At 37.7% G+C, this 14,623-nt stretch overlaps 1 protein-coding gene across 2 annotated transcripts in view; it reads right to left on the reverse strand.

The window, feature by feature from the left end:
* Positions 1-14,623, reverse strand: part of EDN3 (endothelin 3) — a 42,951-nt gene that overhangs the window by 6,872 nt on the left and 21,456 nt on the right. The window lies entirely within an intron of this gene.

The following is a 14,623-nucleotide window of genomic DNA, read 5'->3' on the forward strand; positions in this document are numbered from 1 at the left end:
AAGAATGCTTTAGCATTTCCAAGATCGTATGGAAGCTATCAGGGGTCAGCAAACTTTTTCAGCAGGGGGCCAGTCCACTTTCCCTCAGACCTTGTGGGGGGCCAGACTATATTGGGGGTGGGGATGAACGAATTCCTATGCCCCACAAATAACCCAGAGATGCATTTTAAATAAAAGCACATATTCTACTCATGTAAAAACACCAGGCAGGCCCCACAAATAACCCAGAGATGCATTTTAAATAAAAGGACACATTCTCCTCATGTAAAAACAAGCTGATTTCCGGACTGTCTGCAGGCTGGATTTAGAAGGCGATTGGGCCGGATCCGGCCCCCGGGCCTTAGTTTGCCTACCCATGTTTTAAGTGTTTTTACCCCACACTTCAGACAAAAAGAGCAGCCATGGTGGGCAGGAGAATGGGCATCCCGGGAGAAGGAAGGAGGATGGTATGTATTGTATTATTGCTTCCCAACTTACACCTCAACACAAGCAGCCTCAATATCCTCATTGGAGTGACAAACTTCCTAAATTTATATCCAAAAGATATGATGATATTAAATGAATTAGCGAAATAATTTTGGAATACATCCTGGAGTGTAAAAAGGGAGTCTACTCCAGACCTGGTAAGAATCGAGTGGGGAGGATCAAACTGGAAAGAAAAGAGAAAAATAAGGACATGCTGTGCAATTATGGAAGAGAGGGGGAAGATAGCCAAATGACTTTAATTAAAACTGAAGAAATAAACCAGATGATTTCCCCTCCTCCCCTCCCGTATTTCAACAACTCTCTTTCAGCCTCAACGAAATAAGAGTTCTGAATTGAAGGAAAACTGAAAAAAGCCAGAAGCTGCGTATAAAGTCCACATGGATCTATCTATTCATGTAAGAGCCCCCCCAAATGGCCTCACAATACATTTTATGTCAACATACATACTTAACGAAAGTAGCTGCAGCTTTCAGCTATACCACACAAATCAATTTGCATGCACTAGTTCACTTAAGAGACACAGCCAGTCATCTGGTTTGGAGACAATGCTAAACTATGGCTAAGTGCTAAAATGCACTAACTTTAGGCTTGTGCGCTTCTTCCAATATGGCTGCAAACAGAAACTTGTTAGTTTTCACTTCCGTTTTCAATTAACTGAACTCAAAGTATGGTTAACCTTAAATGTAGTTTAGGCAAATAAGCAAGGATAATAAACCATGGCTTTGGGCTTAACGCTAAAGTGCGGTTAAGCAAAAGTAGAAGCAAAAGTTTCCAAAATCCTCCTCATAAGGGGAGGAAGGAGCAAACCAAAGGCTCAACGAGGCTTGTTTCTGCAACAATAAACCATCATTCACCAATTATATGCCACTCAAATGCTTTGATCTTCAGAACTGGCACTTTTACAAGAGCCACATAATGTTTGTTAAACACTTACAATGAACCAGCGCTTCAGTGTAGGTAGGTTTCTTTGTTGCACTGTTTTCCGTGCCTGGTAAAAACTTTTTTGTCTAGGCAAGCCTACCCAGACATGTAAATTTAACCAGTATTTTAATATGTAACATTATTTTATAGTGTATATTTGTTAACACTGCTGGTTTTATTTATATTTTGGGGAAAGAGTTGTTCAACCTGTTTTAAAACATCTGATTTTATCAGTGATTTTAATTTATCACATATGTAAACCACTTAAGAGATTTTGATGCTCTTAAATAAGTAAATGCCAAAAGGTATCAGAGAGGGAGACGAACAGTGCAGATCAGAGCTTTCCAAACTGTGTGTCGCGACACGTTAGTGTGTTGGCTGCAGTGTGCTGGTGTGTCACACAAATGCTCCCCACACTCCTCCCAGGGCTGGAAAGGGGTTAGTTTAACCTCCGGCTTGCAAGTAAAACGGAATTTCTGTGTCACAAAATGATGCATGTCTAAAAAGTGTGTCACCAACATGAAAATTTTGGAAAGCTCTGGTGTAGATAGTAACACTTCTAAGCCATAGTTTATTGTTTCTTCTTATTGTCACAATTAGTTTATTAATTCCCTTCTAAACCACTGTCTCTCGGCAATTTACACATACATTAATTAAAAAGTTAAAACACAGTAACAGCAAATAAATTTAAAGCAAGACTAAAACCCTGACAAGTGGACCTTCATGGGTAAAGACCCAGCCCAATCAGCTGGGAAAGACTGAATGAACAAAACTGTTGTGAACTGTTTCTGGAAAGAGTTAGTGCAGAGTGGGCTTCTGAGATCTTTAGAATTTGCAGAAGAAGCTCTCCTACAGACCGCAGCAATTTACTGGGTTTATAAGAGATAAAGCGGTTTCTCAAGTAACCTGGCCTTGACTTACAGGGGGAATTATAAGACTATGTTAGCACCAATACCCTCAACCTGGTAGCAAATTGGCAGCCAGTGCAAATTCTGAAAGTAAGCCCAGTGGTAGCTTACACCCACAAGCAACCTAACCACCATGTTCTGCACCACTTGCAGCCTCCAAACCAACCCCACATAGAGAGCATGAGGTTACTGGTGCACAAACAACTATGATCAAGTTATCCGGATCCAGAAAGGACCACAACTGTTTTGCCGAAATAAGGAAAAAAAGGCACTCCTAGGACTCAGCTATAGAGCTGATATGCAGCTGCAAAATAAAACATTTTAAGTGTGTTTTAAGTGCAATATACAATGTGACACTAGATAGTGAGCCTAATGGAAAATTCAATGTATTTTTAAAAACACTTTAAAAAAAAAGCATTTTCAGAACTGTTTTTATATGTGTGTAGATTCCACCCTAGTCACTAAGGACACCTGTACAGTGGTACCTCGGGTTAAGAATTTAATTTGTTCTGGAGGTCCGTTCTTAACCTGAAACTGTTCTTAACCTGAGGTACCGCTTTAGCTAATGGGGCCTCCCACTGTTCTCATCCTGAAGCAAAGTTCTTAACCCAAGGTACTATTTCTGGGTTAGCAGAGTCTGTAATGTGAAGCGTCTGTAACGTGAGGTACCACTGTACCTCCAGTGATAGAACTGGATCAAGGAGCATCCCCCAAACCACACACCTACAGTACTCCTTCAGGGAGAATCCAAACTCATTTAGCATTATGTCCAAAAGGGACAGTGAAGAGTCATGAGCCCCCACTGAATCATGTAGCTCATTGGAGTAAAACAATGATAAAATTGGAGCTCTAAGATGCTCGGAGGAAGGGTGGGAGAAAATGTAACTATTGAGTAATGCCCAAGACTGGTTCCAGCAATGTCATCAGAACCATTTCCTTCCTCCACTTGAGGAGGAATCATCAAAAATTATTACATTCTGCTGGAATTGCCAAATGAGTCTTCAATGCTAATCCAAACAGCACTGAAAGCTTACATATGCACACAAGAATACAAAGAATGGCAACGTTGATTGGCTATAGCGGTTACAGAAATCCGATGACTGAAGAAGAGGAATTAGGAAGGAAAGAAAGAGGAGGAAGGAGTTTGACAGCTGAAAGTGTAGGAGGTTGCATGAAGGCCTAGGAATGGCCTGAAAGATTGGTACAGAAGACATGTATTTGCAAAAATAAATGGAAGTAGATAAGAAGGCATTAAGTGAAACAGGCAGAAGAGAAAGGAGGAAGAGGAGTGTAAAATCATGGAAAAGTTACAGCAATAGAGAAAATTAAGCAATTTAAATGGGCTAACTGTGAATAAATTGGTAAGTAATTGCACTCCAGCGCAATCCTTTTGGGCTTCAGCCTACACTGAAAAAGTCAACTCTCACTTATTACAATTATTTTTTTAAGCCAAACACAGGGAAGGGAACACAGTGAATTTTATATTACATGTTTTAGGTTTATGTGCTCTTCCCCAAGTGCCCGTAAATATTAGCCTGACCGTGAAAAGCAATGCGTCAACAAAACTACCGAAAAATTTATTAGAGTGGAAATGGGAGTGGGGAAGAATTTGCAGAGCACTGACACTAATCCTAGAAAAATTAATAGGGTTTCGCACCAATGTGTATGACTAGTAAAATTCCCCATCTGAAAGGCATTGGGTGGCTGTGTGTCTCATTTCCTGTTTTCCCCCCACATAGTACAGCAATCAGTCTGATCAAAATTAAGTTTTATTTTCTCTAGTTTTGTACACACACACACACACAAAGAAAAAAGGAGGGAAATTCTAAATTTATGCAGCATAAATGTTGTTTAATATAGAACCATACAAAATTCTAAAATATTCAAACTTTATTCAGATGAACTGAACTGAATGCTACACTAGAAATCTCAGCTCCAAGGAAGGTAGTACAAAATATTTTCTCGCTCTCCAAGCCACTTGTTTTCCATCTATTTCTTTAAAACACACACAAGCACACAAGAAAACTGTTCTTCTCTCCCAACCCCCTCTTCTCCTGTGTCTGGGTCAAAAACAAGGCATGAGAAATTAATTTCTGCCTCTTAAAACAAAACAGACCTTCCCGCAATAAGGAAGGGAAGAAGGGCATCAATAAACATCAATATAGAGGTAGAGAATGTGAAATAACGCAGAGCATTTTCTGCAGCAATAAACACAGCATATGGGAGTTAGTACTTACTCTTTTGCATTTTAATATTCAGCAGCATGAATAAATGTACACCAGTATTAAATGCCTCAAGACACCTTAGACCAAATTGGTACCCAGTCCAGCATTTTAGCTCTAATATTGGCCAGCCACCTGTGAATGTCCATTTATGTCATTCACAAACATGGCTTGATGGAAACAGCCATTCTGGATTGTTTACATCTTGCATCTGATAATCAGGAGTGTACTGCCCCTGAATATGCCATTTTTCATTATATTGGCTACTAGTTTCCATGAAGCCATTCAATCCTCTTTAAAAGGACCATTAGACAGAGTGTTGGACTATGATCTGGGAGGCCAGGGTTTGAATTCCCCATCCAACCATGAAGTTCAATGGGTGACCTTGGGCCAGTCACTGCCTCTTAGCCTAACACACCTTACAGGGCTGTTGTGAAGATAAAATGGGTAGTGGAGAATCATGTACACTGATTTGAGCTCCTTGGAGGAAAATATGGTACATAAATGGCAATGAGAACATAAGAAGAGCCTGTTTATCAGGCCAGTAGCCAGTCTAGCCCAGCATCTGTTCTCACAGTAGCCAACCAGATGCCTGTCAAAAGCTCACAAGCAGACTTCCAGTCGGATCGCGAGGTGGAAGGAGGCGAATTCCCCTCGGGAGAGGGGGATTAGCTCCAAAGAGGCATTAAAGGGGGTGTTACAAGGGCGCCGTAACCCCCCAAAACCCACTGAAAGGATATTCAGTGGTCGAGGATCCCAGCGCTGCCAGAGGAGCGATTCTCCCGGCCGCCAAGTATCCTCTTTAAGAGGAGACGAGAGCGGCGGTGTAGAAGGGCCGACAGCGGGACGCCATTGCCAGCCTCAGGGAGCGAAGCCCCGAGCCTCCCCACTGAAGCGAGCGGCTTTCCATATCAAAGAACTCGAATTGGCAATCATCAAAAGAAGACTAAATTTGTGGATTCGGACCTAATTCGAAACAGACAAAGGAAAAAACAGGAGGTCAACTTTGTCTGGGCTCCGGAGAAAACGCAGGGACTATTTACAGAGCAGACCGAACTGTGAGTAAAAAAACAAACGGAGGTGTTTTGAGCAAAAAGATCTGCCCCTCTGTGGAGTTAAAGTTTTAAATTTGGACTTATGGGGGGAGAAGACATTCCGGCTTTATTCCCTATAATTTGATGGTACTATTTTCTCTTTATTTTTGGGATTTATTTGGTTTTTGGAAAAGAACTGGGTGACGCAGCATTCCTGGCCAGATTACTTTCGTTTTTAAAAGAACTGCGCAATAAGTTATATGGATTGAATTTTTATACCCATTCTTGGTATTTGGATATTTTTTCTTCTGCATGTGAGTTGGCAGAGCTTTGAGCTATATTGGATTATACTGGTCTAGACAAATGAACTAAATTTGTGCTTTTTATTTTAATTTAAGAAGAAGAAAGACCGCCCCCCCCCTGTTTTATTTTGTGAAGGGTGAGGAGTCGCCATCTTGTGTGACTTTAAAGTTACGGACTGATTGATTTTTGCTTTTTGGACTTGGGTTCTTCTTCTCCCCCTTTACCCCCCCTTTTGGAAGTTGGTCTCTTCCTCTAAAAGGGACAGGAGATTTTTGTAAACTTCTGTCTCTCCCCTTGTTGCTTATTTTCTTTTTTTTCTTTCTGACTCTGAGAACTGGGAAGACCTTATTTTTGAGGGTGGGAGAGCTGCGGGCCATAAGGATTACAAATTTGAGGAACAGCCTTCATATTTTTCTTTTTTTGGTTCTCCTTTTTTCGACCCCTTTTTTGGATTATAATTGGAGTGAATTTAAGTGGCGGAAGGGGGTTTAAGACTGCTGTATATTGAATAAAAATATTGGATTTGGCCAACCAAGAGGCAAGAAGAATTAAAATTTAAATATAAAAATAGGATTGGGAAGAATATCATCTATTTATTTTTGTGATAAACACGTGGGTTGGGCAAAATTAGAACACCCCCTACTGGCCCTTTGGAGGATATTATAGAAATAAAGACAATATATATTTGGTTGAACAGCGACAAAACGCCCCCTGGTGGATATTTACAAACTTAGAAAATGGCACACACACAAAAGAAAGGAGAAGGAACACCAGCAGAAAGAAAAGGATCAAGACAGGAATCTGACACAAAAGGAGAAATATTAAAGATGATAATTGAACTTAAATCAGAGTTAAAATCGGAAATACATAAGAGTGAAAAAAACATTGGATCCAAGTTGGAGCAAGTGGACAAAAAAATTGACGTTACGGTGGAAAAAATAGATGAATCTATTACAGAAATTAAAGCGCAGTTACGAGATATGATAAAAAGGACACAAAATTTAGAAGAGGGGGCAAAAAAGAACAAAAATGAGATCAAGGAATTAAAGAAGGGAGAGGAAAAGATTAGAGCAGAGGTGGCAGAAGTTAATAAAACTCAGGAAGAACTAAAGGATGCTATTTCAATGAATGAACTGAGGCAGAGATCGAGTAATTTAAGATTTAGATTAATTCCAGAGACACAAGGGGAAGAAATAAAGGAGAAACTGATTAAAGAAATTGCGATTTGGATGGAGATGGAAGAAGAAGAAGTTGCAAAGACAGTACAGAATGCTTTCAGAATCAAAGTGAGGACAAACAAAGCGAAGAAATTCCCAGGAGACTGTTTGGTGATATTTAAAGATATAGAGATGAGAAATTTAATTTTACAAAAAAACAGAGAGAAAAGACTGAACATTGGAGGGAATAACATAATCATCTTTAAAGATGTCCCACTACATCTGCTGAAAAAACGCAACCAATATCAGAATTTGGTGCAGGCTCTCAGGAAGAACAAAGTTGAATTCAGATGGGAATTCCCAGAAGGGCTCTCCTTTGCATACAAGGGGAAGAGACATAGAATAACAAGACCAGATGAATTGGATAAATTTATGAGAAGATATAAAGAACTGGGAAGTGAAGAGACCGCACCACTGGGGGCAGGAGCAGAGGGAGAAGTTACCCAAGACTCGGAGGAAGAGAAAGAGGAGGAAGAAGAAGAGGACGAAGAAAGAAAAACAAATTAAAATTGATTATTAAATAAATAAAGTAAAAATCAGCATGGCGTTAAAATTATGGACATGGAATATTCATGGGATTAACGATAAAAAAAAACGGAATAAAATTCAGCAATATTTGAAAAAGCAAAATTTGGACATTATTTGTTTGCAAGAGACACATGTAATGAGAAGACACAGAAAAATTTTAATAAATAAAAAATTAGGGAATGAATTTATCTCATCAGACAAAGTTAAAAAAAGAGGAGTGGTCCTTTACATAAAAAATAAAATAGAAGCCCAACAAATATTTAAAGATGAAGAAGGTAGAATTGTGGCAGTACAGGTCAAATGGCAAGGTGAGAAAATAATAATTGTCGGAGTGTATGCACCCAATGAAAACAAAATAGACTTCTTTAGGAATCTAGAGGAGAAACTATTTGAATACATGGATCAAAAAATTATAATAATGGGAGATATGAATGCAGTGGTTTCGATGGAAATGGACAGAATGAGAGTATCAGGGAAAGTAAAGGAAGGGAAATTACCAAAGACTTTTTTTTCAATGGTAGAGAACTGTAATTTAATTGATATCTGGAGACTAAAACACCCATTGGAAAAACAGTTCACATATCATTCAGAAGCAAATCAATCAATGTCAAGAATAGATCAAATCTGGATAACAAATGATTTAATATCAAGAATTTTAAAGATTGAAATCCAACCCAAAGTCCTTTCGGATCATAACCCAATAAAATGTACTCTAAAAGGATTTGAAGAAAAATCCTTTCGTTGGAGAATAAATGAAAGTCTTTTTGATGACCAAAAAATAGTAGAGAATGCGAAAAAGCAGATGAGCGACTATTTTATTAACAACATGAATAAGGGAACCAAAAACAATATAGTGTGGGACGCTGGAAAAGCAGTTATGAGAGGTTTCTTTATACAACAAAATGCAATCAAAAACAAACAGAGAGAGAAAGGGAAGAAAGAAATTTTAATGCAAATTATGGAGATTGAGAAAAAATTAATAGACAAACCAAATGATAAAAAGTTGAAAATGAATATAAAAACTTTACAAACGCAATTCTCTATGATAATAAATAAGGAAGTGGAATGGAACATCAAAATGATGAGACAAAGGAATTTTGAACATGCAAATAAGTCAGGGAAACTGTTGGCATGGCAAATTAAGAAAAGGAAAGAACAGAACATGGTACATAAGATTGTGGTTGATGACAAAGAAATAGATGATCCGAAGGGAATAAGGAAAGGATTTGTAGACTTTTATAGACAATTATATAAAAAGGAGAAATACAACCTTAAGAAAATAGAGGAATATTTGAACGAGAAAGGGGTGCAGAAAATTCCGACAAAAGAGAAAAGCAAACTAAATGAGATGATTGAACAAGAGGAAATTGAAAAAGCAATTAAAGAGTTAAAAAGTGGGAAAACTCCAGGCCCGGATGGATTCAGTGCAAGATTTTATAAAGAAATGAAAGACATCATAATTTCACCACTGAAACAAGTAATGAATGATATACTATTGAGAAATGAGATACCAGAAACTTGGAAAGAGGCATATATTACTTTAATTCCCAAACAGGATTCAGATTTAACCCAGGTTAAGAATTACAGGCCGATTTCGCTTTTAAATAATGATTATAAATTATTTGCTAATATATTGGCAAATAGAATGAAAAAATTGTTAATGGAGTTGATACATGAAGACCAAGCAGGCTTTCTTTCTGGCAGACAAATGAAAGACAATATTAGGAATATAATTAATATTTTGGAATATTTGAATGACAGGATTGATAAGCAAGCAATGTTAATATTTGTAGATGCGGAAAAAGCCTTCGATAATATTTCTTGGGAATTTATGTTAAAAAACTTTGAAATGATGGACATTGGACAAAACCTATTGAATGGGATAGGGTCAATATATAAAGACCAAAGAGCAAAATTAATAGTTAACAACGTGGTGACAGAAAGTATAAAAATAACGAAGGGTACAAGACAAGGATGTCCGCTTTCACCACTGTTATTCATCACGGTCCTGGAAGTTTTGTTAAGAGCGATAAGAAATAACCAACAGATAAAAGGGATAACGTTAGGAAGCAAGCAGTATAAGACTAAAGCATTTGCCGATGACCTGGTTTTAACTCTGGAAAATTCGACGGACACTACAAGGGAAGTTTGGAAGGAAATAGAGCAATTTGGACAATTGGCGGGTTTCCGCCTAAACAAAAAAAAGACAAAAATGATGTGCAGAAACATGGACTTAAAAGTCATTGAGGAAGTGCAGCAACAGTTAGAAATAGAAGTGGTTAAGAAAGTTAAATACCTGGGAGTTTGGTTAACCCCAAGAGGTATAGATTTATACCAAAATAACTATATTCCAACATGGAGTAAGATTAAAAAAGACTTAGAGGTGTGGGGAAGAATGAAATTTTCATTTTGGGGTAGAATCGCAATAATTAAAATGAATGTGCTACCAAAGATGTTATTTCTGTTTCAAACCATCCCAGTAATCAGGGGGGCAGCGATTTTTAAAAATTGGCAAAGAGAAATTTCAAGGTTCATATGGCAGGGTAAGAAGCCGAGAATAAAGTTTAAGATATTGACTGATGCGAAGGAAAGAGGAGGCTTCGCCCTGCCGGACCTGAAATTATACTATGAAGCATCCTGCCTCTGCTGGTTAAAGGAATGGATAAAATTGGAAAATACTGATTTGTTGGATTTGGAAGGATTTGACAATAGATTTGGGTGGCATGCGTATCTATGGTATGATAAAAAGCGAGTACATAGAGGGTTTGGAAACCACACCATAAGAGGCTCATTGATAGAAGTCTGGGAAAGATATAAAAATCTGTTGGAGACAAAAACACCATGGTGGTTGTCACCATTGGAGGTATTATGTGTGAAAAAGACGAATATGAGTGGGGAATGGGTAACATATCGAGAACTAATAAGGAAAATAGACGGTAAATGGACGTTGAAGCCATATGAAGAAGTGAAAAGATATGTGAATGACTGGCTGCACTATTACCAAATTAATGAAATGTTTAGAAAAGAGCTTAAGTTAAATGGTTTTGCGGAGAAAGAGTCGAAATTCCAGAAAGAAATAATAAACAGTGACTATAAAATTCTGGCTAAAATGTACAACATATTGTTAGAATGGCACACAAAAGATGAAGAGATAAAATCAGTTATGATTGACTGGGCGAAAGACTTTGGATATAACATATATATGGAGGATTGGGAGAAATTGTGGAGAGAAGGATTAAGATTTACTGCTTGTACAACTATAAAAGAAAATGTGATGAAAATGATGTATCGGTGGTACTTAACACCAGTGAAACTAGCTAAGATGTACAAGGGATGTAACAAATGTTGGAAATGTAAAGATAAAGAAGGTACATTTTATCATATGTGGTGGGAATGTAAGAAAATTAAAAATTATTGGGAAATGATATATAATGAATTGAAGAAAATGTTTAAGTATACATTTGTTAAGAAGCCAGAAGCATTCCTGCTAGGTATTGTGAGAAATGAGATAAACAAGAAAGACAGGAAATTATTTTTGTACGCAGTAACAGCAGCGAGAATATTGTTAGCCCAGAAATGGAAACAAGAAGAACTACCAACACTGGAAGAATGGAGAATGAAAATGATGGACTTTGCAGAACTGGATAGAATGACAGGAAGAATTAGGAATCGACGAGATCAGAGATTTATTGAAGAATGGGAAAAATTTTCAGAATATATGCATAATTTAGGTGAAAAACAAATAACGCTTGTAACGTTTAGCGAAGCTTTGTAAAAAAGAAGGTTAAAATTATGGATTGAAAGCAGATTTAATTTAAGAAGTAGATAAGAACTAAGAAATGTGTGGAAAATTGAGAAGGGAAGGAGTATCAGTCAAGTTGAGGGAAGTCAAAAAATGAGAGAATGGTTTTATAAATTGTTTGAATTGTATTAATTTGTCTTTCTTGTAAACTGAATAAAAATTATATTAAAAAAAAAAAAAAAAAAAAGCTCACAAGCAGGATTCAGGCACAAGAGCGCTCTCCCCTGTTGTGGTTTCCAGCAACTGGTATTCAGAAGCATTGCCATCATGAATTTGCATTGCCATCATGGATTTGTCTATCTAGGTTAGCGGTCATCACTGTCTCTAACAGAAGCAATGCAGTTTCATTTTTTCTTCTTCAGTCTATTTCAGAAACTTGTCCTTTTTCTCAGTCAATCCAAAATCCACTTACCTAGAAGCCACATTGAACTCAATGGGACTTCCCTCTCTGCAGACATGCATAGGATTGCACTTTCAAATGTTTTATTTAAAGCATGAACAGGTGGACCTGCCCACATAGGATGCCATGCTGTTATACCCTTTAAGATAAAAAATAAAACATGCAAAACTGGCCAAAGACTGTAAGACTAATCAAATCTGCATCAACTAAGACTAGGGAAACTAAACCCAAAGCAAACCATGGGGCTACTGTCCTTAACCACAACACCACCCTCCCTGAAATTTATTTTTAGGATGCAAGTACACTTTAGACTTTTTCAAAATAAATAAATTTAAAAGATAAACTAAACTTTCCCATTCAAGGAGAAATGGAAAGCTTTTGCTGCTTACGATGTGCAGGCTTAAACCTCATCCAATTTTATTTTTCTCAAAAACGTCTGAGAACCACCAAACATTAAAATTTGCATGTAAAACGGCAAATGATGCCTGTCTCTGAACAGTTAGGCAGAACTAGTAGCTTCCAAAAAGGATTATCCGCTGTCTGTTTTGCCTGCCCTTTTTCCCTGTAGCGATTAGAACTATAATCTTTCCATTATTTACTTTTAATAGCTTGAGACATTGATTCACTCTTAATCCTTCTGTCTGTCTCTCTCTCATGCAAAGTTGGAAGCAAATGCGTATACAACCCGGTGCTGTATAATTCTCTCACGCAAATCTCCCAGAAGACCATGGCAGTTTAGCAAAGGCTCAGGAACTATCCAAAATCAGATTCTACAGTCCAATCCTTGGTAATGGCATTTATAAGCTTCTTTACATAATATTCTGTGTGTTTAGCTAATTTTATTTGAACTGCAATTAACATTAAACCGTTTGTGTGTTAGCTGGATTGATCTTCCCTACAAATATAAGGAATAAGTATGCCAACAAAGTTTAAATCCTTTATTTTTATTGTGTTTTGAAAGATGTTGAAAACACAATACTTTCGCAACCTCGAAAATTTATCTGCAACTTAAGACAACTGTACAGTCATACCTCAGGTTACAGATGCTTCAGGTTGCGTTTTTTTGGGTTATGGACCGAAACCTGGAAGTACCAGAATGGGTTACTTTCAGATTTCAGTGGTTGCTCATGTGCAGAAGAGCTAAATCGCGCTTTGCGCATGTGCAGAAGTGCTGAATCGCAACCTGCATGTGTGCAGATGTGGCGCTGCGGGTTGCGAACACTGCGGGTTGCAAACACTGCGGGTTGCGAACGTGCCTCCCACATGTATTCTCTCTCTCTCTATATATATATATACATACACACAGAGAGAGACACGGTGAATCTTTTAAAAGAGACCCCATGGAACATGTGTACTCTGTATCTACAGGGCCTCTTTTAAAGGACTCGCCCTGTATATCTGCCTGCAGCAAAAATTACATGAACAGCTAATGTTTCATGAGCAGGTGTCAATGTTACAGGAATGTTTACTGGAATGTGGAAAGAAAGTTTTCTGATAAATGACCTGTGACCAACAGGTGACTATTCACTGACAGATACACAAATAAAGGCCTCCCAAGCAAGGCCTCGTGCATATAAGGCTTTACTATGTGTTAACAAATTGCAGATCTGCACAGAGTCCATGTGGGAAGTTATAATGCCCATGGGAATTTGCACTTGGCTGTGGCAGTGCCCAAACTATTTGTTTCTTTTCAACCTAATCTTCATCTTCATTTGCAAGGAAGACAAATGTCAGAGGAGTCCTATTTTTTAACACGAGGATTTCATATTCAAGATCATCATACCGTCAACCATTTTCTTTTCAATTTCCACCTCAGACTCAACAATAACAAATTTGCCAACTGAAACCAGTACTTCAGTGACTGCTTCAGCATCTGTGCTTTCTTTCAGGATAATCATATTTCCTATGAGGACATCTTCCCCTGTGTTCATTTTAAAATATGCGAAATATCCATTTACACTTTGTGTTCAACACTGCCTTCAACATTTCTACATTTCTACATTTGTACTGTCACCCTGTGAGGCAAGGTAAGAAGCCTTTGGCTCCGAAGGTGAAGTTTTAGATTTGTAAATAAGTCCACCTGTTCAGCCCGGCTCATCGTGCTGGGCCTCCCACTCCTTGACCCATCTGAGTGGAAACTGGTAGGAACTTGTATATACTTCAAGAAAAATCAATACTTGAGAGAGGAGTAGAAGAATTCTAAGTTGTATGTAAAATGTCATCTTGAGAAGCTGCTTACCAGATGGAACTTCGGAAAGTTTTCTTTAAGATTATAAAGAGCACGTTCGGCATATATGAAAATGAAAAATGGGTCTGTAGGTTGACATTTTAATGGAATTACCCTCCTGTTGTTTTCAGTGGGTAGTATGTGAAAGGGTTTGCATGTAATGTTGGATAACAACGCAAGTTTAGCAGCTGCAGAAACCTAAACAAAGGTTTTGCACAAGTTCAATGTCAGTGGAAAGTAGCATGCAAGGGGCAGATTGGACAACACTACTAAAGACCACCATATCCAGATCAGCAAATACTAATGTATTATATATACCATTTTTTTTCGTGTATAAAACTAGATATTTTTACCAAAAAAAAAAAAAAAAGATTTAAAATTGGGGCTCGTCTTATACATGGGTAGTGCTGAGAGGTGTTTTCTTAATTTGGAGTTCCAAAAATACGGGGAATCTTATACAAGGGGGCATCTTATACACGGAAAAATACCATATATATATACATATATACATATATACATATATATATGTGTATATATATATATATACCAACAACATGTGTATATTGCCTTTCTAT

The sequence above is a fragment of the Podarcis tiliguerta genome, assembly GCF_965153285.1.
Source record: "Podarcis tiliguerta genome assembly, chromosome: 6".
NCBI classification, from domain to species: Eukaryota; Metazoa; Chordata; class Lepidosauria; order Squamata; family Lacertidae; genus Podarcis; species Podarcis tiliguerta.